The sequence below is a fragment of the Podarcis raffonei genome, chromosome 8 (genome assembly GCF_027172205.1).
Source record: "Podarcis raffonei isolate rPodRaf1 chromosome 8, rPodRaf1.pri, whole genome shotgun sequence".
Lineage (NCBI taxonomy): Eukaryota > Metazoa > Chordata > Lepidosauria > Squamata > Lacertidae > Podarcis > Podarcis raffonei.
Genome location: NC_070609.1, coordinates 20,510,692 through 20,533,146, shown reverse-complemented (window position 1 = coordinate 20,533,146; position 22,455 = coordinate 20,510,692). Strand labels below are relative to the sequence as shown.

The window sequence follows — 22,455 nt, the reverse complement described above, 5'->3', positions numbered from 1 at the left end:
ACCTTTTAGAAACCTTTAGAATCTCCCATGGCGTTCCCGGTAAGCAGTTAATTTATTTCTGAGGCAACCACTTCCATCTGACTATGAGATCTAGTTCATAAACTTACAAATAGTACTCTGTGTCTGAAGTTTGGTTTCATTTCTGTATTTCTTGTGTAGCATAATAAAATGGCTTAAGAGAGGCATACCTGATAAAATTTGTTCTTCCAACTATTCATCAATATGGATGAGGGAGAAATTCTGTTCAGTTTGCATTTAGAGCTGGATTTACCTAATGCAAACTTTCAGAAACAATGTCCAAAAAGAAACACAGCTACCCTTTGAAATCCACACTTTTCCAAATCTTGCAATGCAGTTCTTCAGCCAACTAATGTGCACAAAAATGCACAATAGTGCATGTAAAATGCATATACAATTGGGGAAAAACACAAAAATTGATTATATTATGGAAAAGTGCTTTGCATAATCGTGTATATCAGGATAAATTTATGCTAAAGTGTGAATTAATTTTCATGAGGACTTTTTAAAAATCACAAACAGACATAGAAATGCAGAGAACTGAAGGCTGGAAAAATGAGAAACCAAGAGAAATGCATTGTATTAGGGGATAATTGCTTTGCAAAATTGTGCATTTTAGACAAAAATGGATGCACACACACACATATATATGCATGAGGAAATTTGAAGTAAAATGCTGACAATTTTTCATGAGGACTTTAAGCAAATAGATTCCCAAACTGATGTGTGAATACAGAAAACTGAACCTAAGATTGGAAAGTTAGAAACTGAGAAACCAGAACTGATAGGTTCAACCATCCCTCTTAAACAGGGGTCAGCAAACTTTTTCAGCAGGGGGCCGGTCTACTGCCCCTCAGACCTTGTGGGGGGCCAGACTATATTTTTTGGTGGGGAAATGAACAAATTCCTATGCCCCACAAATAACCCAGAGATGCATTTTAAATAAAAGGACACATTCTGCTCATTGAAAAACACACTGATTCCTCGACCGTCCGCAGGCCAGATTTAGAAGGCGACTGGGCTGGATCCGGCCCCCGGGCCTTAGGTTGCCTGCCTATGCTCTTAAACATACATGAGCCCTGTATTTGTATGCCTTTGATCCCATGTGAAATATGCTGATAAGACCATAGTTGCAGGTTTGATTTCAGTATGGGACAGCTGCATATTCCTGCATTGAGGGAGTTGGACTAGGTGATCCTTGGACTAGGTGATTCCATGATTCTCTGAGTCTGTGAAACAGAAAACAAAATACAGTGGTACCTTGGGTTACATATGCTTCAGGTTACATACGCTTCAGGTTACAGACTCCGCTAACCCAGAAATAGTACCTCAGGTTAAGAACTTTGCTTCAGGATAAGAAATCGTGCTCCAGTGGTGCGGTGGCAGTGGGAGGCCCCATTAACTAAAGTGGTGCTTCAGGTTAAGAACAGTTTCAGGTTAAGAACGGACCTCCAGAACGAATTAAGCACTTAGCCCGAGGTACCACTGTACATTGAGAAAAGAAGTTACTGTCAGTTAACGTAATAATAGTCGTGTGTCAGGAGAGGGCGGTATACGCATGCATTTTGAGTACTGGGCTTCCTTTGTTCAACAAGCTGTGGGAGAAGAATGTTACCAAGATTGAAAAGACAAAAAAGAAAGGAAAAATGAAACCAACCAAATTGCTCTTCCGCTGCATGAAGCCGGGGTGCCCCACTGAGAAACAGAGATAACAAAATTGAAGGCAGTTAATAGATCCTTTTTCTGCCATTTATCTTTCAGAGATACAGCGAGGCATGTCTGCCTTACAAAGCAAATCCAAGGTCAAACGGGGTATCATGCTTAACACAAGCTGTGTGCACGCTAATACGTCCGTAGCACAAAAATGCAGTTTTTCCTCCATCCGGAATTGTTCAAGCTCGTCCTCAGCATGCTGCTCTTAATCTAGATTGATTCTAGATACGGTACCTCTGTCCAAAGAAGAGTGGGTATGGTTTGTTTGGTACGTGTTTGAAAGCCCGCACCTTGATTCGATTATGCATGCCTTTTCTTCCCTGCACTTGCCCCAGGTGAGAGAAGGAGGAAGTGGCGGTTGCACTAATCATGGTTCGCGTTCGTGTCATTGGGCAGGCGTGGAAACACCTCTCATTTCTGGGACCGCCTTTGTGTGTGTTCATCTTTTTTCTTCTTCAAATGGACACACTGTGAGGAAATGCAGAATCAATCTGCAGTGAGCTTTTATTTTTTTGAATGAAACCAGTTTTTCAAGAAGTGCTTTTCAGGGGCAACAGATATATGCAATGGATCTAGATTGTGTGTGGACTACGTAGAAAATAGAAGTCTCCATTCTTTTCCAAAGATTTTCCAGCTTCCGGAGTGGTGCCTAGTTATCTACTTGCACTTTGACGTGCTTTCGAACTGCTAGGTTGGCAGGAGCAGGGACCAAGCAACGGGAGCTCACCCCATCGCGGGGATTCGAACCTTCTGATCGGCAAGTCCTAGGTGGTTTAACCCACAGTGCCACCCACATCCCTTTTTTAATTATATAATTATAGAGAGATAATAATAATAATAATAATAATAATAATAATAATAATAATAATAATAATGATGATGATGATAATAATAATAATATCTTTATACCCTGCCCATCTGGCTCGGTTTCCCGAGCCACTCTGTGCGGCTTCCAGCAAAATATTAAAATACAATAATTCATCAAATATTACCGTATTTTTCGTCCCATAGGACGCTCCGTCCCATAGGACGCACCTAGTTTTTTTCCTTTATTGCCCCCCCAAAACCAGGTCGGGGAAACCAAACCAGGTCGGAGAACAGTGGTATGGCGGCGCTCCACCTCCCCGCTGTCCCCCGAACTTGTGGGGCTGGCGCTGGGGAGAAGCGCGCTTCTCCCCAGCGCCAGCCTCCAAACCAGGTCGGTGAACAGCGGGATGGTGGTGCTGCACCTCCCCGCTGTCCCCTGAGCTTGTGGGGCTGGCCGATGTCTGCCCGAAGCGCGGGGCACTCTGCCGGACAGCAGGCTGCTATCCTCAGCCTAGGGAGCCCTGCGGGAACTCCCGCGGGCTCCCCAGGCTTGCTGACAGCTTCCTGAAGCCTGGAGAGCGAGAGGGGTCGGTGCGCACCGACCCCTCTCGATCTCCAAGCTTCAGTGAAAGCCTGTATTCGCCCCATAGGACGCACACACATTTCCCCTTCATTTTTGGAGGGGAAAAAGTGCGTCCTATAGGGCGAAAAATACGGTAAAAGCTGCCTTCAGATGTCTTCTAAAAGTAGGATAATTGTTTATTTCTTTGACATCTGGTAGGAGGGCGTTCCACAGGGTAGGCACTGCTGCTGAGAAGGCCCTCTGCCTGGTTCCCTGTAACTTCGCTTCTCACGGTGAGGGAACCGCCAGAAGGCTGAATAAATGTGAGCGAGGAGATTCCTTTATTGAGCAGCTTGTACTGGTGAAAGAATTAGCTTCACAGCATATCTATACAGTATTAATCTTGCCTTGGGAATTAGAGGTGGGACTGTGCAGAGTTTAAGGGTTCGGTGTGAACAGTATGATGATGACACCCGGCTCTATTTTTCCTTTCCTAAATCAAAGGAAGCTATCTTGGTTCTGAACCAGTGTTTGTCATCAGTACTTTCTTTCTTTATTATTTATTTAATTTCTATACTGCATCATATATTAAAAAACATATCTAAGTGGTGAACAAAATACTGAAGCAACAACCCGGATGGCCAGGTTTCTGCAGTGGTCAGGAGTGCATTTGCACACTTAAATCTAGTGCGCCAGCAGTGCCTGTTCCTTGAGATGTCTGATTTGGCCACAGTGACACACGCCTTAGTTACATCCTGTTTGGATTACAGTAACGTGCTCTATGTGGGGCTGCCTTTGAAAAATCCTCAGAAACTTCAGCTGGCTCAAAGAGCTACAGACAGATTGCTGACCAGGGCTGGCTATAGGGAGCAGGTTACTCCCTTGTCAGAAGAGCTCCATCAGTCTGTTTCTGGGCTGGTTATGAACTATAAAGCCCTATGGTCCAAGCTATCCTAAATATCATATTTCCTCATATGAACCCGCTGGAGTTTTGAGATCTTCAGAGGAGACACTTCTCTAAGTGCTGTCACCCACACAGGCCCACTTGGTGGGGAAGGGCCTTCTCAGTGGCTGCTCCCAGTCTCTGGAACTCCCTACCTGGAGAAGCTTGACTGGCTCCCTCCTTGTCCTTCCACTGGCAGGTGAGGACCTTCTTCTCCAACAGGCTTTGAAAATTGACTGCTTTTAATGAAAGGGCTGGTGCCATGCAGTTTTTATTGTAATTATCTGTACGTTTCAAACAGATACTATATATATAAATAGTTTTCATTCTATTAATGTTTGTTTGTTTTTAATGGTGGTTTTTTTCTATGTTTTTAGTGGTTCTTGTTTTTATCTGTTGTAAGCTGCCTTGAGTCCTGTCAAGGAAAAAGGCAGGGCAAACAACAACAACAACAACAACAACAACAACAACAACAACAACAATAACAACAACCAAGTAAGGAGAATGTAGAACTGCTGGAGGCCCGCAACTTTGCAAAACATCAGCAATCCAACATGAGTCATTTTCTGAGAGCTTTGCTAGATGTGAACGTCATTCGGCTATTTACATACTTTCACATCTCTGTACTTTTCTGTCTGCTTACCTTACCCGGTCCATGTCAACCATCATAAATGCCGCACAACCATTTTATCCAAGCAAAAATAAAATGCAAACTGATTTGAACCATCCAGCCCAATCCCATTACTCTTAAGGTGGGATTTACTAGTAGAGGTAGAATTGCAACTTCCATAGGTTTGGGTATATCTTTCCCAACTGCAATTGCTCACATGGTATCTTTTGCAGGTTGAGAACAATGTCTGCCAGTAGTTCTCTGTTAACATTCTGGGCTCTGCTATCCTGAGAAGGGGAGGTTATGTGTAGTCTGATGAAGCTGGGAAGGACTTCGATAAACAGTAAACATGCTTGGTTCCCCTATTTTCAAACCTCATTACTTAATTCCACACACCAGCATACATGTCTCCATGTACCAACTTGCATAGATGGCAAGCTGCCACAAACATGGATGAAGGTGCTTTATACTGGCATGTTATCTGTCCCAGAGATCATGCGACAATAGGTTTTCCTTAAACTGAGCCAGAGACAGGCATAGAATCCATAGGGCAGCGGGGACAGATACGGCTCTCTACACTTCTCTATCATGTCCTTGGAACGCCCTTCAGGCCACACCCCTCTCCCCAGGCCACACCCCTCTGCTTTGCACTCCCAAGTGTTTTTGCCTGGCTGGAATGTGTCCTTAAATCAGGATAATACCTCCTGCTTGATAATATCCCAGCCTACTGTACAAAGGTTGCGTTTGCATTCATTGTTCTGCTCATTTTCGCCTCTGGCTCTGCCTGCCAATAGCATGTGGCCCTTGGAATGCTGCCCAGAATTGTATGCGGCCCTCATGCTGATCATGCTTCCTCATAATTGCCATGGGATCATGGTTATTTTTCAAAACCAGGAATCCTCTAAAAAGCAGAGGTGCCAAAAGGAAGCCAAATTGCAACATCGCCACCATATATGTAATCAAGAAATGCTCCTTGTTTTTTCAAGTATTGGGAGCGTGTGATGATGCATTGCTTCTCAAATGGTGGAGAGCATCCTGTTTGCCAGAGCTAGCACATTTCCTCATTCCGGATGAAGCATGAATGCTTTGGGAAGAGTTCAGGGCAAGAAGAGCTGTCCTATCCCAGCTTTGTGAGTGCATTCCTAACCTGCCCATTCTGAAGATTATCCGGATTCCAAAAGCTGGCAAAGCAGTCAGAAGGGACTGTCTTTCCTTTCCTCAGAAAGTATGCTGAGCCTTTGGAATCAGCAAGCAGAGCAGAGATTTAACCAAGTAATTGCTGGCAGGATTTTGCACTGCAGCAGCGCACCCGTGCCTCCATGCTGGGATCCGTTGTGCAATGCCGCATTTCACAAAAGCAGCAGCAGCAGCAGCCTGCCCCAGCATGACTAGAAGCAAGACTTCTTCACCCTACTTCCAGGTATTATTGAGGCTTTTTTCCCCACCCCGCCCCCATTTATTTCCTATTGCCAAGTTGAAAACAGGCTTTTGTAAAATCCGGTGGTTTCTCTCTGTTGTGCTTTCTTGTACTGCATTATGCTATGAATATAAGACGGTAGCGAGTGTGTGTGTGTGTGTGTGCAATCTGAGCAGGATATTAGAGTACTGTATGAGCCATTTAGAACCCTGTGATTAAGCACACTTAGAGCTATATGTGACTGACATGCCAATGAGAATTGCTTCCAAGCGAATGGGTTTTAGGAGTCTAGGGCTGCAATCGAACTCAGTAGCAAGCCTCCCAAGGATTATGTGTTGCACCATAATATCCTGATTTACATGGGAGTAAATCCCACAGATTTCAATGGGATTTACTTTCAGGTAGGTTTGCACTCTTAGGAACAATTCTCCCTAGTGAAAAAGGCTGCAGTCCTCAGATCGTATATATCAAAGTAAGTTTCAGTGGGACTACTCTAAAGTCATTTGGATTTGACGGCTTAAGTTATCTGCACAGGTTTGCCAATGAGATTTTCAGAACTCAGAGGTTTCATAAAATAATACACTCCACCCACCCTGCAAGCATGCTTTAGTAGAAAACTACCTTGTGTTGCTTATCCACCCAGTGTAATATGGATGTAACTGAAATTATTGAAGCTTATGGAGTATATGCTGTGTTTTCCCCCCAGTTAATACTTAGGTTCATTTCAAGCATCTTTTCCTCTATCAGACTGAGAATGCAGTCTAAAACACCTAATGGGTTGCATGGCTTATACAAGAATGGGAAGTAGAGAAATAAATAATAATAATGCTGAATTAGCAAAGGATGGAACAATGCACCTCAACATAGCAAATCAAGACAGTTCATACAAAAAGATCTGGATTTGCTAATATTTAAATACATTTTTCTGTCCCACCTGTATTTCTGGATAGGTTCTTTTAAAAATAAAATAAAAATTGGGACATTTTATGGGACAATTGCATATAGGAGGACGTTGCTTTTACTGAATGCCTCCCTTTCTCTAGAAACATTATAGCTGCCTCTTTGACATGCCTTCTTAGTTCATGCAGTCAGTACTATGGGGGACACCGGGCTGGGAGGGGGACAAGTGTCAAATTAAGTCTCTATGTCATAATTTTAGTCCCCCTTTTTTGCTGTTAACTGTTATTAACCTTCTATTAACATGTAACTAAAGCTACTACAAAGCATCAAGACAAGTGCAACGTTCTTCTGTCAATGCTGAATAAAGCCATTGTTCTAATACTCTGCAAACCTAACGTATTATCTTCTGCATCCCACCCCTCCTCCTCTCATGTCTGCTATTACAGTACATGAGTGGAAGGGTGTGAGCTTTTATAATGAGATAAGGAAGGTAAATGAAAGGAATATATGTGTGTGTGATAGGGAAAGGGAACGGGGGGAAAGTTCTGGTAAGAAGTCTGCTTGGTGCTGTATCTCTCAATTTGGGAAATGATGGCATCGTGGTGTGCATAACAAATTCTGTACCAATTTAAGAAGGGTCTAATGTCAAACTGCATGCATCCAAGACTAAAATATAACTTGTATTTTGATAAAAGTTTCTAAACACTTTCAATAGGGTTCAGTCCTACAAGGCTTTTTTGGTGGGGTGGGGGAAGACAGACACTTTTTTTTTACGTTGTGATGCTGATATTAGGCCCCATCTTAGCTTGGGGCTTACTTGTGTCTATATAGTCACCTGGGCTGCTTTAGGTGTTGTCTCAGGTACTCACCTGTGTTTCCAATATATTGATGTGTGTCACTGTTTTTTTTAAAAATAAAATATCAACAAGTAAAGAAATACAAGCTAAGATACACTTTACATGTTTAGAAATTTGTCACTGATTTTTTTTCTATGATTCTTGGACGTCAGGAGTTGACCCGCATGTACTTATTTAACTAAATCAGGGAGTGGGGAACCTGCAGGTGCTGAAGGACTGCTCCTCAAATCACCCACAGGGCACTAGCTTTCCCACCCCAGAACTAAATGATTAGAAGATATTTGGCCAGCCAACTTAGGATCTGACCCTAGAGGCAGTGGAGAGACCTCAGGGCTGGATCCCTTGTCTAGGAAACTGCATGATGACAGCAGCAATCATTGCCACCCTAAGAAAAATCAACTTGCAACAGGACAGGAAGGATCCTGAGAACTGATTCTTACACCATTTGTGGTATAGCACGATAGCTGCTTGCGTGTGATTGAGATATGCAATAAACAGGTCATGCTTGAAAGTGGGAGATCACATGGGATAGATGAATGAAGTTGTAACTTTCTACGCCAGTGCCTCAACTCCCAGGCGACAGACAGCATTGGCATGGAAATAACCATAACATCTTTTCCTGTCCCGCACAGTCTCACCCTTCCAAACATTACTAGTGCAACATGGTGTGTAACATCTGTGTAAAAGTGGCAACCATTATGTCAAACAGGTTGATATAAGCATCTCCTTGAAATGTATTAAGAACCAATGTATACCTCTTGCCTTGTGTAATGCATTAATACATTCTTGAGATCCAGGGCTTACCTGCTTACCTGGGTGTAAGTCCCATTGGTCTCAGAAATGTCATATAGATGGTGCTTTACAAATTACAAGAGGGACAAGACCCTGTCTCAAGGAGCATACATTCTAAAAATCAGGATGTGGAGGGAAGAGTAGAATTATGCAAACTCACTTCTTGCACTGACTATCAATTTGCTGCTCCCTTCTGCAAATAATTACTCATTTGAGCAGCTGTACTCTCATGGGCAGTGTATATTGTCAGAGCAACAATCTTATGCAAGATTCCCACCCCTTTCCTTCTATGAACAGGAAAAGGAATAATAATCACAAGGTTGCAGGGTTTTTGTTTTTTTAAAGTGTCCCTTAAGAGCTGAATTTCAAAAACAATAGATGGAAGATGCTAACAATTGCTAATGTTGTTTTCAATTGCCAAAATGCTGCTGAATTTCTTATGTGTAAATTTTAGTCCCAAGGATTGAATAATCAAGTGATAGAAAATGTGAATCTGGCCCATATGTACACATTGCTCCTATTTGATGGGGGCAACATCTGCTTTCTGTTATCTGCCACTTGCAAAACAGTGTTTTCTCTTTTGGGGAGTTTTTTTTTTATCAGCCCCTTTTCTTGGGTCTTTAAGCAGTTAAATCTCCAAATAAGTAATGCATGCATCTTGCCTCTAGTCCACATGAAGTAACATGAATTAACTGATGAGACTGTTTGTCCCATCTATCTCAATGCTATGTACTATGACTCGCAGCAGCTCTTTAGCGTAGCAGGCAGAGGTCTGCTTGATCCTTCTAACTGGAAATGCCAGGGATAGACCCTCAAACTTCCTGCACATAAACCATGTGCTCTGATACTGAGCTATGGTACCTTCCCAAATACCCCTGCTCTATCTTGCCTCCCTTCCACCTCCCCATAATCACCTATCCAAACAGTGAATATTGTTGAGTATATTTTGACCTGCAGCCATCCTATAAAGGTTTTGCCCTAATATGGATTTCCTTTCCTTTCTGTGACTAAATGTTCTATCATTTTATTAAAGTTATTAAAAGAAAAGAAGTTATGGCCAGTTTCAGAAGCCAGTGCCAGGCAGGCTAGCACAAACCACAGCAGGATGGAGAAAGAGGGTTGGTGGTCTCAGGTATCAATTGATGTGAGGATAGGTGTGGCAAATGAATAATTTCCATATACTGTATAAAATTTTGGGAAGATGTAGGAGAATTCGACTTTGGGGTAAGACTGGCAACATTAGAAATAGGTTATAAGGTAGGCTCTTGTAGGCTCTGTCCCAAATTAAGTTGTGTGCCCCCCCCCCACAGAAAACAAATACAACAAAGGTCACTGTGCTTAGCTGGTATGTACTAACGCTTTGCATAGAACTGTCTGCCTCTGCCTCTTGTATCTCACAATTGCTCCTTTTCTCATTTATTTATTAAATCAAATTTAATACAGTCTCCACACAAAAATAAGCATAGCATTAAGATTATAATGTTATTTTACATAATCCTAGAGCATTAATGGGTCGATATAGGCTCTCCAGAGACAGGTTTGCAAAACCGGTGGGAGAAATTTGCTATCTGCTTTTCTGATGTATGAAAAGAAAGGGTGGGGGAGGTTTAATCAAAGGTGTCTCTCTTTATAAAAAAATACTTTTGGCTACTCTTGTAAGCTCAGTGGGTCGATCTGAAATAGCCACAGTCCCAGATATTGCAGCTGTGAGTGTAGCCAGCACGTGCCACCCACCTGCCACAGTGGTGATAGATAACGCCGTACCAATTTATTTTAGTGCCCACACTGCTGGTTGAAGAGCAGATGAGGAACCAGGTGTCCTTTGGACTCCAATTCCCATCAGCACCGGCCAATCCATGGTCAGGGATGATGGGAAAACCACCCACACCTGGAGATCCAGACGACCCGCGTCCCCGGAGTAAAGAGCCCTGAGCTGAACGTCCCCCCGCCCCCCGCTCGCTTGCGTGACTTTGCGGCTAAGTCTCGCTCACCCTAACCTACCTCACAGGGTTGCTCTGAGGACAAACGCGCGAGGAAGGGAAAGGAGCAAGAAAAAAGCAACGCCGAGGGAGTTGGGGGGGGAAGGCGGGCTTAGGAAAGGCAGCAAATGGAACGCGCGAAACCTTCCTCAGAGGAGGAGGAAAAGCGTTGCCTTTTAAGGAGCCGCGGTCCGCGCGTGGCGCTGACACGGGGAGGAGGGCAACCCTCCTCACGACCACGCTTCTGCGCGGGACCGTCCTGGCTCGAATGCGGCGCGCGAGGCGGCCCTTCGCCAGGCCCTACTTTGGCGGGCGAGGGAAGCAAGAGAAGGCGGCTGGGGGAAAGTCTGCGGAGGCGAGGCGAGCGGCCAGGCCCTCCTTTTCTCCTCCTCCTCCTCCTTCGCCACCCTTCTCCTTCCTCCTGACGTCAGGGCCGCCCGCCAGCAGGGGCTGCTGCTGCCGCTGCTCCCCGCCTCTCATTGTCAGGAGGAGCCCCAAGCACTGCAGCCCTGCGAGCGGGCCGGATCCAAGCGGGCCGCCGCCGCCGCCGCGCATCGCGGAGTGGGGAGCCCCGGGGGTCTCCGCTGCCGCAGCCTGAGGCGACGAAACCCCGGACTGCAGCTGCTGCGACTGCAATTGCTGCTGGTTGGTGGCGGGGCTGCCGCCTTCGCCGCTCCTCCAGAAAGTCCTTGGCGGACTTGGATCCTTCGATTCCCGGCTAAGTTCCTTAGGGGAAGGAAAAAGGTGGCGGATTCGGCGGGGAGAAGAAGGAGGTAGGCGAGGGGATTTATTTATTTATTTATTTTGGTGGGGGGTTGCTATGTGTGAGTTGGGTCAGGGTAGGATCGGGGTGCGCTTTGGGGGTGAGGGCAGGAGGGGAAGTTGCGGGGGGCTCTTCCTCCCTGCCTCCCGATCGCCCTTTTCCGCCGCCTCCTCCTCCTCCTCCTCCTGGGCTGATTTCTGGGCTCCAAGAGCGCTGCCAAAACCAAGCTGGGGCTGGGAAGGAATTCAAGGCATCCGCTTTGTTCAAGTTGCCAGTGTGTGTAGACAGACCCTTAAAAAAACTAATTAGCGACTGGAAACTGGGAGGGTTTCCTGTGGCTGGGTTCTTTTTCATCTTTTTTTTTTTAAAAAAAGGATGACTACTTATTTTCTTCTTTTTTTGTTATGTTTCGAGTTTTTGCCCCTGAAATCTTAGCTTGGGATAAAGAGAGAGAGAGAAGGCTGAGGATCTCTCTCTCGTTCGCTCGCTCTGGGAACTTCCCAAGCATCCAAGTTTCTGCCCGGGTGTCTCTAGGAGAGGCCGGGCCCTTTCCTGCAGAGGAAATGCTTCGTAGGAAAAACGGCTCGGCGGTAAGAGTCGGGGATGGTGCACCGTTCCCTAGGATGCAAGCGCAGGCGAAAGGGATCGGCTTCCGGCCCGATCCTAGCCATGCTTTACTCAGAAGTAAATGTCACGCAGTGGGAGTTGCGAGCAAGGAGGTGCGCATCGGATTTTTCCTTTTGGTAGCATAACCGTAAGCGGGTTTACTCGGAAGTAAACCCCACTGATTTCAGTGAAGCTTAACTCTAGAAGGATATTTAGGGTTACACAGCCTCAGGGATTGGCTTCAGTTGCATCTTCTTAAGACTTATTGTTGGATTAGATTTTTATCATTGTTATTATTCCCATTCTCTAAAGAAAAAAATATGTAATTGTTGAGTTGGAATGGACATGGCTCCTTCACTTTATCTACACAACAACCCTGTGAGGTAGGTTGGACTGAGACTGTGTGTGTGCGCGCATGTGATCACCCAGTAAACTGCGAGGCAGAGCAGGATATAAACCTGGATCTCCCCACCATCACAGCACACCATGATGTAGAAGTGAGCCCCATTGAATTCAATAAACATGCATAGGATTGGGCCGCAAGGCTGCAATCCTGAATGTACTAAGCTTAGAGCAGGTCCTCATTGCAGTCTGGTGAATATGGTTCAGAGGAAGTACCCTTTTGGGGTGTTGCTTCTCATTTGAACAAAGCTGCTGGAAAAAAACTTCTGCCTCATATTGTGATTCTGCTATCGACTTCCTGAGTACCCTTGGAAAAGTCCCTTTGTCTTGGACAAACTTTCCCAGGCCTGAAAAGGAGAGTAATTGTGTTTCATACCTCACAGGTTTGTTGAACATTTGTGCGGGTGGAATAACATTATGGTTGCCACCACCTTTTCTATTTTCTGTTGGTGCCTTTCACAGGGTTGCGATAGACATTCGGCAGATATGGCTTCCCTCATTGAATGCATATATGTGCCAGCAAAAGCTGCATCTGTAGAATTTCTGCCTGTTAGGCAGTTGTTAAAAGTACAGGGAAGCTGAGCTAGAAAAAAGGTTGCAATGTAGCATGGGTGCACGGCTACGAGGAGGATGCTAAATCTTCCTGTCTGAATTGTGTTTGGACTCTTGCAATCAGGCCTGTGTGCCTAAGAATTTGAGAGATGGATTTCCCTGTGGTAGGCTTGTCATTGCTAGCGCTAGTGTGGTTTAGAAACACTTTTTACACCTGGATTATATTTCTGTAGTGCTGCACTGCTGTCTTTATCGTGTTTCTATCCCACCTTTCTTCCAAGGAGCACATGGCTCTTCCCCACTCTTATCCTTGTGACAATCCTGCGAAGTAGGCTAGGGTGGAAGAAAGCAAATGTTGCATAGTCATGTCACAAGCTTTATCGTTGAGCAGGGATTCAAACTCAGAATCAGTCTGACACCATTAACAGCTAGAGTCTAACCACTATGCAACACTGCCCATGGTAGAAATGCCACTCAAGGTTTTTTGTCAATGGGTGGGGAGCCTGTGTTCCTCCAGATGTTGTTGTTTTACAGCTCCCATCATCCTCAACCACTGGCCATATTGGCTGGAGTTGATGGGAGCTGGAGCCTCACTATAACTGAAGGTCCAAGGTTCCCCACTCTTCTTTGCTACATCTTGCCAAACTCTGAGTGGGGGCTGCAAACTTTGTCTTCACCTACTTGAGTTTAACCTTTCCCTTCACCAATTTTGGAAAGGATTTGGGTGAAAATGGTGGAGAGACCTGTTGCTTCTTGCCCCAGCCTTGGTGACTGCAGCTTTTGCTCTAAGGTTTAAGATAAACAAACACAGAATAACATGTGAGGACTCCTGGTTTTCTTTGCTCCCAGATACAGTTCCAAACAACCTCCATTTAAACAAAAATAAATCAACACAGAAGCTGGACTACTCCAAAGAAGAGTACTTTGGAGTAAGGAAAAGCACTGGAAAATGTTGGTTAGGCAAGTCACTGTCAGTTGTAGGGAAATGTCTGCGTGTGTGTCTTTGCTTTGCTTGGTTGGCAGTGTTGTGTAGTGGTTACAGTGATGGACTAGAATCTAGGAGACAAGGGTTCAAAATCGCTACTCGAACATGAAGCTCACGGGGTAACCTTGGGCCAGTCCACTGTCTCTCAGCCTACCTTCCTGTGCAATGTTATTTTGAGGGGGAAATGGGGAGGGGGGTGTCTGAAGGCAGCCCTGTTTAGGGAAGCTTTTAATGTTTGACAGACTATTGTATTTTAATATTTTGTTGGAAGCCGCCCAGAGTGGCTGGGGAAACCCAGCCAGATGGGTGGGGTATAAATAATAAATTATTATTATTATATTTTTACTCACCACTTAGAGTCCCTTGGAGGAAAGGTGAAATATAAATGTAAAAAAATAGGTCTGGCGTGAAAGAGAGAGCAAATCTTCTTGTGGCCTGGCAGAGCAGGGAAACTTTAAATGTAGTAGAGAGCCGAGAATTGTTCTGCGTCAAAAAGACTTATTTTAATCAGACTTCACCCCGAGGGTAGAGATGCTTTTGCTCAATTTACTCCGAGGAATTTTTCTTCTTCTCCAGCTTCTTCTAAAATGAAACCATCTTTCCCTCGCACACAGGGGCAGATTCTGGGTGTGAAGCTAAGCAATGTTTATTGCCTTGTAAGTCCATTTTTGCTCATTCAGGGCTGACGAGCGAGCCGACTGACGACTCATTACTCCGAGAGGAAACATGGCATTTGTTTTCACTAAAGAGCAATGGAATTTAGCACTTTTGGCTGTGGCTGGGCTATTGTCTGCAAGCAAAAGCAGGCCAAGGGTTTCTGCTTTCCTTAATTATTAATTGCATCTGGTTTCTCATTCAGGGCCACAGGAGTAAACTACAGGTACTCAGCAAGCCGTAGGCAAGGCTGGGGGTGGCTGGGGTGGGGAGATGCCTCCCAGACTTGCACCCCCTCACTCTCATAGCTAGAACCCTGCACTTATTTGAAAGACAGGTACTTGTCACATAAGAGACCTTTTCTTTATTACCGTTGGTTAGTGTTGGAGTCAAAACAAATAAATGGGTGTTGCAAGGTGGGAATTTTGACCTTAAGGATATCTCTTGCAGTGGATGAAAGAGGCAGGCTTGTGGGGATGGGCTGTAGGTCGGTGGTCTTGGCATCTGCTTTGAATGCGGAAGGCCCCAGGTTCAACCTAGGTATCTACAGGTAGGAAACCTTGAAACCTTGAAGAGCTGCTGCCAGTCAGTGTAGACAGTACTGAGCTAGATGGATCAGAGGTCTGATGCAAGGTTCGAAATTAGCAGGGCGCCAGGCGCCGTTTGCACCTAAAGATTCTCTATTTGTGGGCACCTCAACAAGTCTGGGTGCCATTTTTTTTGCGCCCGGCTGACACTCAAGGATTACTGAAATATAAGTGCTTTGAAGCCTCAAAGAATATGTTAAAGATAGACACTATGTTAAGGAGTTTAACAATAAAGAGTACAGTCGTACCTTGGTTCTTGAACATCATGTGACTTGAATATTTTGGCTCCCGAATGCCGCAAACCCGGAAGTGAGTGTTCTGGTTTGTGAACATTTTTTGGAAGCCGGACATCCGACGGGGCTTCCGCAGCTTCCGATTGAGTGCAGGAGGCTCCTGCAGCCAATCGGAAGCTGCGCCTTGGGTTTTCAAATGTTTTCGGAAGTCGAACGGACTTCCGGAACGGATTCTGTTCGAGAACCAAGGTACGACTGTAGACTGTTTTGAAAACCGAAGTATGGTACCAATATCTTTATTGTAAACACCAAATTAAACATGCATTTATGATTTCTGATAAAAATGTGATATTAACAATGTGTCTCTTATGTGAATTGCATATTAGTTCATGCTTATCAAAATAATAAATAAAAAGTCTTGCCTACCCTGCTCTAAAAAATGGCGACAAGAGATTCTGTTTTGGCGCCCACAAGCTAGGTTGCAGGAGCCTTTGGCTCCTAGCTTTTCTATCCCAGTTTCTAACACTGGTTTCGGATATGATATAAGGCAGCTTCCTATGTTCCTATGGAACTGATGGCATAAAGCAGTGGTGGGTCACATCTGGCTCTCCATTTGTTGTTGGACTGCAACTGCTATCAGCCCTGTCCGCTATGGTCAGTGGCCAGGAGTGATGGGAGTTGCAGTCTGGTAACATCTAGGAGGCCACACATTCTTCACCACTGGTCTGAGGCTTTGGAGAGCTGCTGCCAGTTGAGCAGGCAACAGTAGATAAATGATCTGACATTGTATAAGGCAGCTTTATATGTTCTGTGTGTTCTCTGTGCCTGTTTTCTGGTAATACAAAATGAGGAACATGCACATATTAAGCAAGGAATGATTGTGGGTCTTCTCATTTTAAAGACCACATAAACTGGTTGCTTGTTTTATCATTTTCATGCATGCACATTTCAGTTGTGAGACTGAAAGTTCCTAGGTGTTTCCCCCATTCTCATGCAACACATTCTGCCTTCAGGCTGCAAGGGGTGATAGGGAAGGGTTGTAGGTCAGTAGTAGTACATGTAATTTGCATGTGAAAGGTCCCAGGTTCAAACCTCATATTTTCCAGGTAGGGTGGGAACAAATGTCCGCCTGAGACCCTAGAGAGCTGCTGCCAGTCCGTGCAGACAGCACTGAAGTAGATGATACCAATAGTTTGATTCGATATAAGGCAGCCTCTTTGAAAGCAGGAACTGGTATATGATAGATGTGGCAAGACTTCTAAAAAAGCAGTGTTGGTCCTAATCATAAGCGTGAGTGTACATGTGTACCGTTTGTGCTCTACTCTAGGCAACTAAATATTGGGGGCTGGTGCTTCCCCTGCAGCTAGTCTCTACAGGTATTGTTTGCCAATACATATGGGCACACTGGTTAAGGGTGGATTCCCAAAATGTGTGTATACCTTAACTGGCCCTCAACTGTTATCTTGAATTTATCTGTTCCATGTATCATATTTTTAGTTGAGCAAATACTGAAGGCCACTAGCATTGGCTGGTAGAAGATGAAACAAAGGAACATGTTTTTGGTTTTTGTTTGAATACTTCTGTACGGAGGCAGGAACATAAGGCAGGCTCCAGATTCCTGTAGTTCTTTTCACTTTTTTATTTGCATTGATTGCTGTATGCAAGCGGGTGGCCAACGTGGTGCATTCAAGCTGTTTTGGACTACAATTTCCATTGTTCCATGGTGGCTGGGGCTGATGGGAGGTGTAGTCTAAAACATTGGGGGGAGGGGAGCACCGTGTTGGCTACCCTAGCTCTGTACGCTCAACAGGGAACTGGCAGTCACTTCATTTTGAGTCCACAGCCCCTTTCAGTTGGCTTCACTTGCTGAATTGGGTCCTATACAAGCTGAGACATTGGCAAAGGGCTCTTTTAACCCCTTTGGTCCTGGTGTGGATAGTTTTGGGCAAAGGCCCCCCTTATCCGTTTAGCTGCTGCTTCCTGTGTGTGAGCAGAAGCAAATGAAAGCGAGCATCTCAGATGCATGGAAAATGTAAGGGCTCAGCATCAGATGCTTTGGCTATCAGCAATTGGGAGGAGGGGGTAAAGAATATTGGCCAGCTGAGGTCCATAATGACTAAAAGCCTTTGCCCCAAAGCTGGTATAGCTATTCATAGTGAGGATGAGGATGGGGTCTAGATGAAAAGCTTCCAAAGTGCTTGATTGAGCATCTATGTAGGGATCTTGACATTGGCTGAAAATCTGCTGAACTGTTCAGCATAAGAGAGGATGATTGAGTAACAAGATGTTTCCATAGCTATTCCGAATTTTTTCTTCTTTGAAGGTTGTAGGACAGCAACCAGTTATACCTGGGCTTTTCAAACTTTCTTGCAATAAGCCTTTCCTAAGTCAAGAAACAAAAGCTTGATCCCAACCCACCTGTGCTATGAAGATAAAGCCAACTGTTTTGCAAGGTGTGGAGGCAAGTAGATTGGTGGGAAATAGCGAAAGCAAGGACCAGAAGAGAACAAGGGTATGCTTTAGGATTAGAGAAAGGAATGGAAAAGTAATTCCTCAGTTGATCTCCACCAGACAACAGAAATATGTAGCTGCTGGTGATAGGATGATTGGAACTGGGTGTGTATGTGTGTCCATAAGTTAACAGGCCCATTCAAGAATAATAATCATAAAATCTTAACTGTAGGAATCAAGGAAAACAGAAACTGAAAACAACCGTTTTTGTTGGGATAGCTGTCACGTGTTTGGAAAACCTTTCCAAAGCACTTGAAGTGATCGCAGAAGAGCCACTTCTTATAGATACTGGACATGATCTTTATTGGGGGTAGGATAAGGGCAAAGCTGTACAATTTTGTAGGCAATGAAAATCCACTCATTTTGTTCTGAACTGGTAGTCGTCTTGAAATTATCTGTTCCATTCGTCCTATTTCCAATGGCCAGGTGTGAGTGCTGATGCTTATGTAGGGAAGCATGTTTATGTAGGGGGAAATGTCACCATCCGGGCACAAGAGGAAGGTACAGTGGTACCTCAGGTTACATACGCTTCAGGTTACAGACTCCGCTAACCCAGAAATAGTGCTTCAGGTTAAGAACTTTGCTTCAGGATGAGAACAGAAATTGTGCTCTGGCTGCACGGCAGCAGCAGGAGGCCCCATTAGCTAAAGTGGTTTTTCAGGTTAAGAACAGTTTCAGGTTAAATACGGAACTCCGGAACGAATTAAGTACGTAACCTGAGGTACCACTGTATATGGTTGTAGAAGTGGTTGTTTTTTTAAGCTCTTGGGGGGACATTGTGAGGAGGGGGGGGAAATCACCCCAAAAGCCCAGTGATGACTGAACATGCTCGGTAGCTATGAACCAATATCCTAGGACTGGATTGCTGGTGGTGGGGAAATGGAAATATCGTGGAGCATTTCAGGCTGACTAGACGAGTGAACAGGCCTTCACACTGCAACATTTTATTGCAGCTCCCTCTTTTGTTCGCTAAAGGATCATGCCTTATCACTATGGAAAATGAAGTCCACATTTTAAAAGCGAATTTGAAGAGAAGAGGAATCTATGCCGTAGTGTGGGCAACAATGACTAAATTAATCCACCCAGCAGTTCTGAAGTGGTAGTTATCTTGAAATTATCTAATCATAAAGGCTATATGAGTTACCCCATTATTCATTTTCTCTTCCATCTGCGATTAAATGTCAGTCATTGAATTTTTTGGTTTGCGACATGGACGCTTTGAGATGTAGTTCTGAAGAATTGCTTAAACTTCTTGGGTTTTTGGCAAGAAATCTAAGAAAATACGACTCTACTGTAATAATAGTAGGCATACATTACTTTTCTTTAATTATTTAATTAAAGCTGCAGTTTTATACTCACTTCCCTGGGACTAAGTCTCATTGATCCCAATATTTCTACAGGATTTATACCCTGCTTTGCCTAGAAAAACAATTCAAGGCGGCTAAATTAGTTGAACTTCATTCCTATTGAAATCAAACAAAACTTGAGTTAACTAATTTAAGCCCCATCTGGACTGCACATTCAAAGCAGTATCATACCATTTTAAACAGTTATGAATGCTTCAAAATAGTTCTGGGATCTGTAGTTTGTAAAGGGTGCTGACAGTTGTTAGTCCTTCACAGAACTACAATTCTCAGAGTGGTTTAACAGTCAATCCAACTTCCCAGGGAACTCTGGGAATTGTCACTCTGAGGTGAATGGGGGGGGGGTGTCTCCCCACAACTCTCAGCACCGTTGGCAACCTATTCTTCCCAGGATTCTTTGGGGGAGGAAAGCTTAGTTACAAAGGCTAAGCAACGTGAAACCGTGAGATAAAACACAACTGATAAAAGGATAACAGCAGCAGCAGAAAATAAAATAACTATATTAGCACCTCATCCCAACAACATAAAACCTTATCAGCTGGCTACGAAAACAAATGCCCTTCTAAAAAGACAGATCTTTATTGTTCAACAAAATACCCACAAGGGATAGGGCGGCTTTCTGCAAAAGAGGACAAGGCTCTTGCGCCTTTTAAATAGGAAAGTTCAGCAAATGTAGATGTCAGTGGCGGCTGGTCCCCATTGATCCTGGTGGAGAGGAAGGTAGGCAAAAAATGGTAGGGGGAACCTTTTTGGCATGAGAAAAAACCTTATGCTTTGACCCACTGTGTTCAAGAGGATTCACTCTTTAGACTAGGAGCATAGTTTCAGCAGCTTAGTTTTTGCATATCAGGCAGCTGCTGCTGCTAAACTCATAGGGCTGGTTTTTAAAAAGGTGGCAATCCCTTCTGCTCCCAGGTATTCCAGGAAAAAGCCTCAGGCCATTTGCAGGGGAAAGTAGAGTTACCAGCTTTTTTCCTCCTTCGGCTTGATGCCTTAAAGGACCACCAGTTACGAGATACTTTTGCTTCAATTCTGAGTCCCATGAACATGCCTGAACTTGGTCAGTAGCTTTCAGGGACGAACGACCACTTCATCAGATGTATGGAGTGTTATCCCAAGTTTCACTTAAGGCCCTGTACTCTGTGTTGCTCAGACTTCATCTGATGACATGATTGGACCATGAAAGCTTCTGCCATATGACATTTGTCAGTCGTCAAGTCTGCTTGTGCCAGTGCCACATAAGGATCTTGACTTCAGGGCTGAATAATGGTGCATACAAAAAAAAAAAAAAGGGCAAGGAAAGAGTGAAAACGTTTATTCTTTCTCCATACCACAAGTCTCTGCCCCCCCTCTCATCCCTCTAGCTTCTATCAGTTTTGAAAGAAAGGGTTATCCCACGTTTCACATAGCCTCAAACCTGGTGTTACTTAGGAATTCTACGAAGCCGAAGAAATCAGTGCAGTTTTGAAATCAATGGTTAAAAATCAGTGCCGTTTTGAAAGATTCAGTCCACTGTCTTGGTTTAGACCAGGGGTCAGCAACCTAAGGCCCATGGGCCACAAGCGGACCACGGGAGTCGTTTAACTGGCCCATGAGCCGCCCCCGAACCGAGCCGCCTGCTCAGCTAGTCCACAGAGGGATCTCTGCTGGAGTGAACCTGCCCAGGAAAGGTAAACCTTGCCAACCCCTGGTTTAGACAGCATCCCGTTGTTTCCAAACATAGGAAAACCTGCTCCTTGAAGCAGGTACCATCATACATAATTTGGTTACAATATCTTAAGAGGTACCAAAAGACAGTGGGCAAAGTTCCAAAATATATAGTACATACACACACACACACACACAGAGAGAGAGAGAGAGAGAGAGAGAGAGAGAGAGAGAGAGAGAGAGAGAGATTGGTAAACACCACTGAGGTTAAAGGAAAATGGACTGCAAGAGTTCTCCAGGGCATCTTTCCCAGCCATCCTTGGAGAGGTTGAACCTGAAACCTTCTACATTCAAAGCAAATGATCTACTATTGCACTATGATCCATTTCCCAGTGACTTTTCATCTGCCCACTCCAGGGACTGAAGATTCTTAAGCGAGGGATTGGATTTGCCTAAGTGGTTGCATTAATGAGATTTGAACTGGGAACTTCAAGCATGTAGTTCATGCATTGGGTAACAAGGGATATTTGAACTTCATTGGGGTTTTTTTGGAGGGGGTCTCTTCTAATTGGCTGGGCTTCTTGCTCTGCCGTGACCTAAGGGGTGAACAGTCATGCAACGTGGAAATCTGTCTATTTCATTAATCTTCACATCAGGGGCAAGCAGCTTGTTCAGCGTCTTGCAAACTCATCCTGAGATGACTTCACGTATTTAGCAATCTGCATGAATAAGAGTGGACAAGTCCAGTCTTGCTGGCTGAAGTAACAAAGGTTCCAGGTATTGTGCGTTCCAAATACTAAGAAAATAATCATCATGGTTTAACCCCACAAAATAAAATCAGCGTGGAAGAGAGGATAATGGAAAACAACATTGACATGGCACCCGTACAACTAGCTACTGTGCAATGTGGATTATAGGCATCTTCACCATGGAAGAACTCAATGAAGAGTCCTGCTTGTTCAGACTAAAAGATCCATCTAGCAGGAAATATTGCAAACACACAAATAAACGACAAAATTATTAGCGCTCTTTCTTTTATAGCCTGATTCCAAACATCTCTTTTTGGAAGTGTCCCATTGAGTTATTAGGAAACAATCCTAACTCTTTTCCACACCACTTCAGGCCAGCACAGCTTGATGGAGTCATCGCTGCATCTGCACATCTTCCATGCACAGTGGCTGGGGTAGAAGACAGTGGTGGGCAGGCCGATTATTGTGCCAGACTGAAGCTGTTGCACAATGCAGTCATATGATGGGAATGGGGCTAGCTCAGCCCACCCCTGAAAAGCCCCATTTTAGGGCTTTCCTGAGGCACTTCTGCTTGCATGCTTGGGTGGAATGGGGAGTTTGTGACAGTGGAGTTATGCTGGCATCACTTTTCAAGTGGTGGGCAGCAGGAGGCTGACGGTGGGATGAGAGCAATCCAAGCACCCAGCCAGAAGCAGGTCTGGAGTGCTCTGTTAGTAAATATAAGAATAGCCTTGCTGGATTGAACCAATGTCCTGTCCAGAAGCCCACACCCCAGAATGGCCAACCAGGTGCCTCCAGAAAGCC

General features: G+C 44.6%; 1 protein-coding gene across 2 annotated transcripts in view; it reads left to right on the top strand.

Annotated features, from left to right (window-relative positions):
* The first annotated feature begins 5,959 nt into the window (after positions 1 to 5,959).
* LUZP1 (leucine zipper protein 1) overlaps positions 5,960 to 22,455 on the top strand; it is a 70,506-nt gene continuing 54,010 nt past the window's right edge. Inside the window, exon 1 of one of the 2 annotated variants that reach the window (XM_053398426.1) lies at positions 5,960 to 6,073. The gene's annotated coding sequence lies outside the window, so the exon portion shown is untranslated. Of the gene's footprint in view, positions 6,074 to 11,043; positions 11,372 to 22,455 lie in introns of those variants that run through there. The other variant, XM_053398424.1, reaches the window with a different exon arrangement.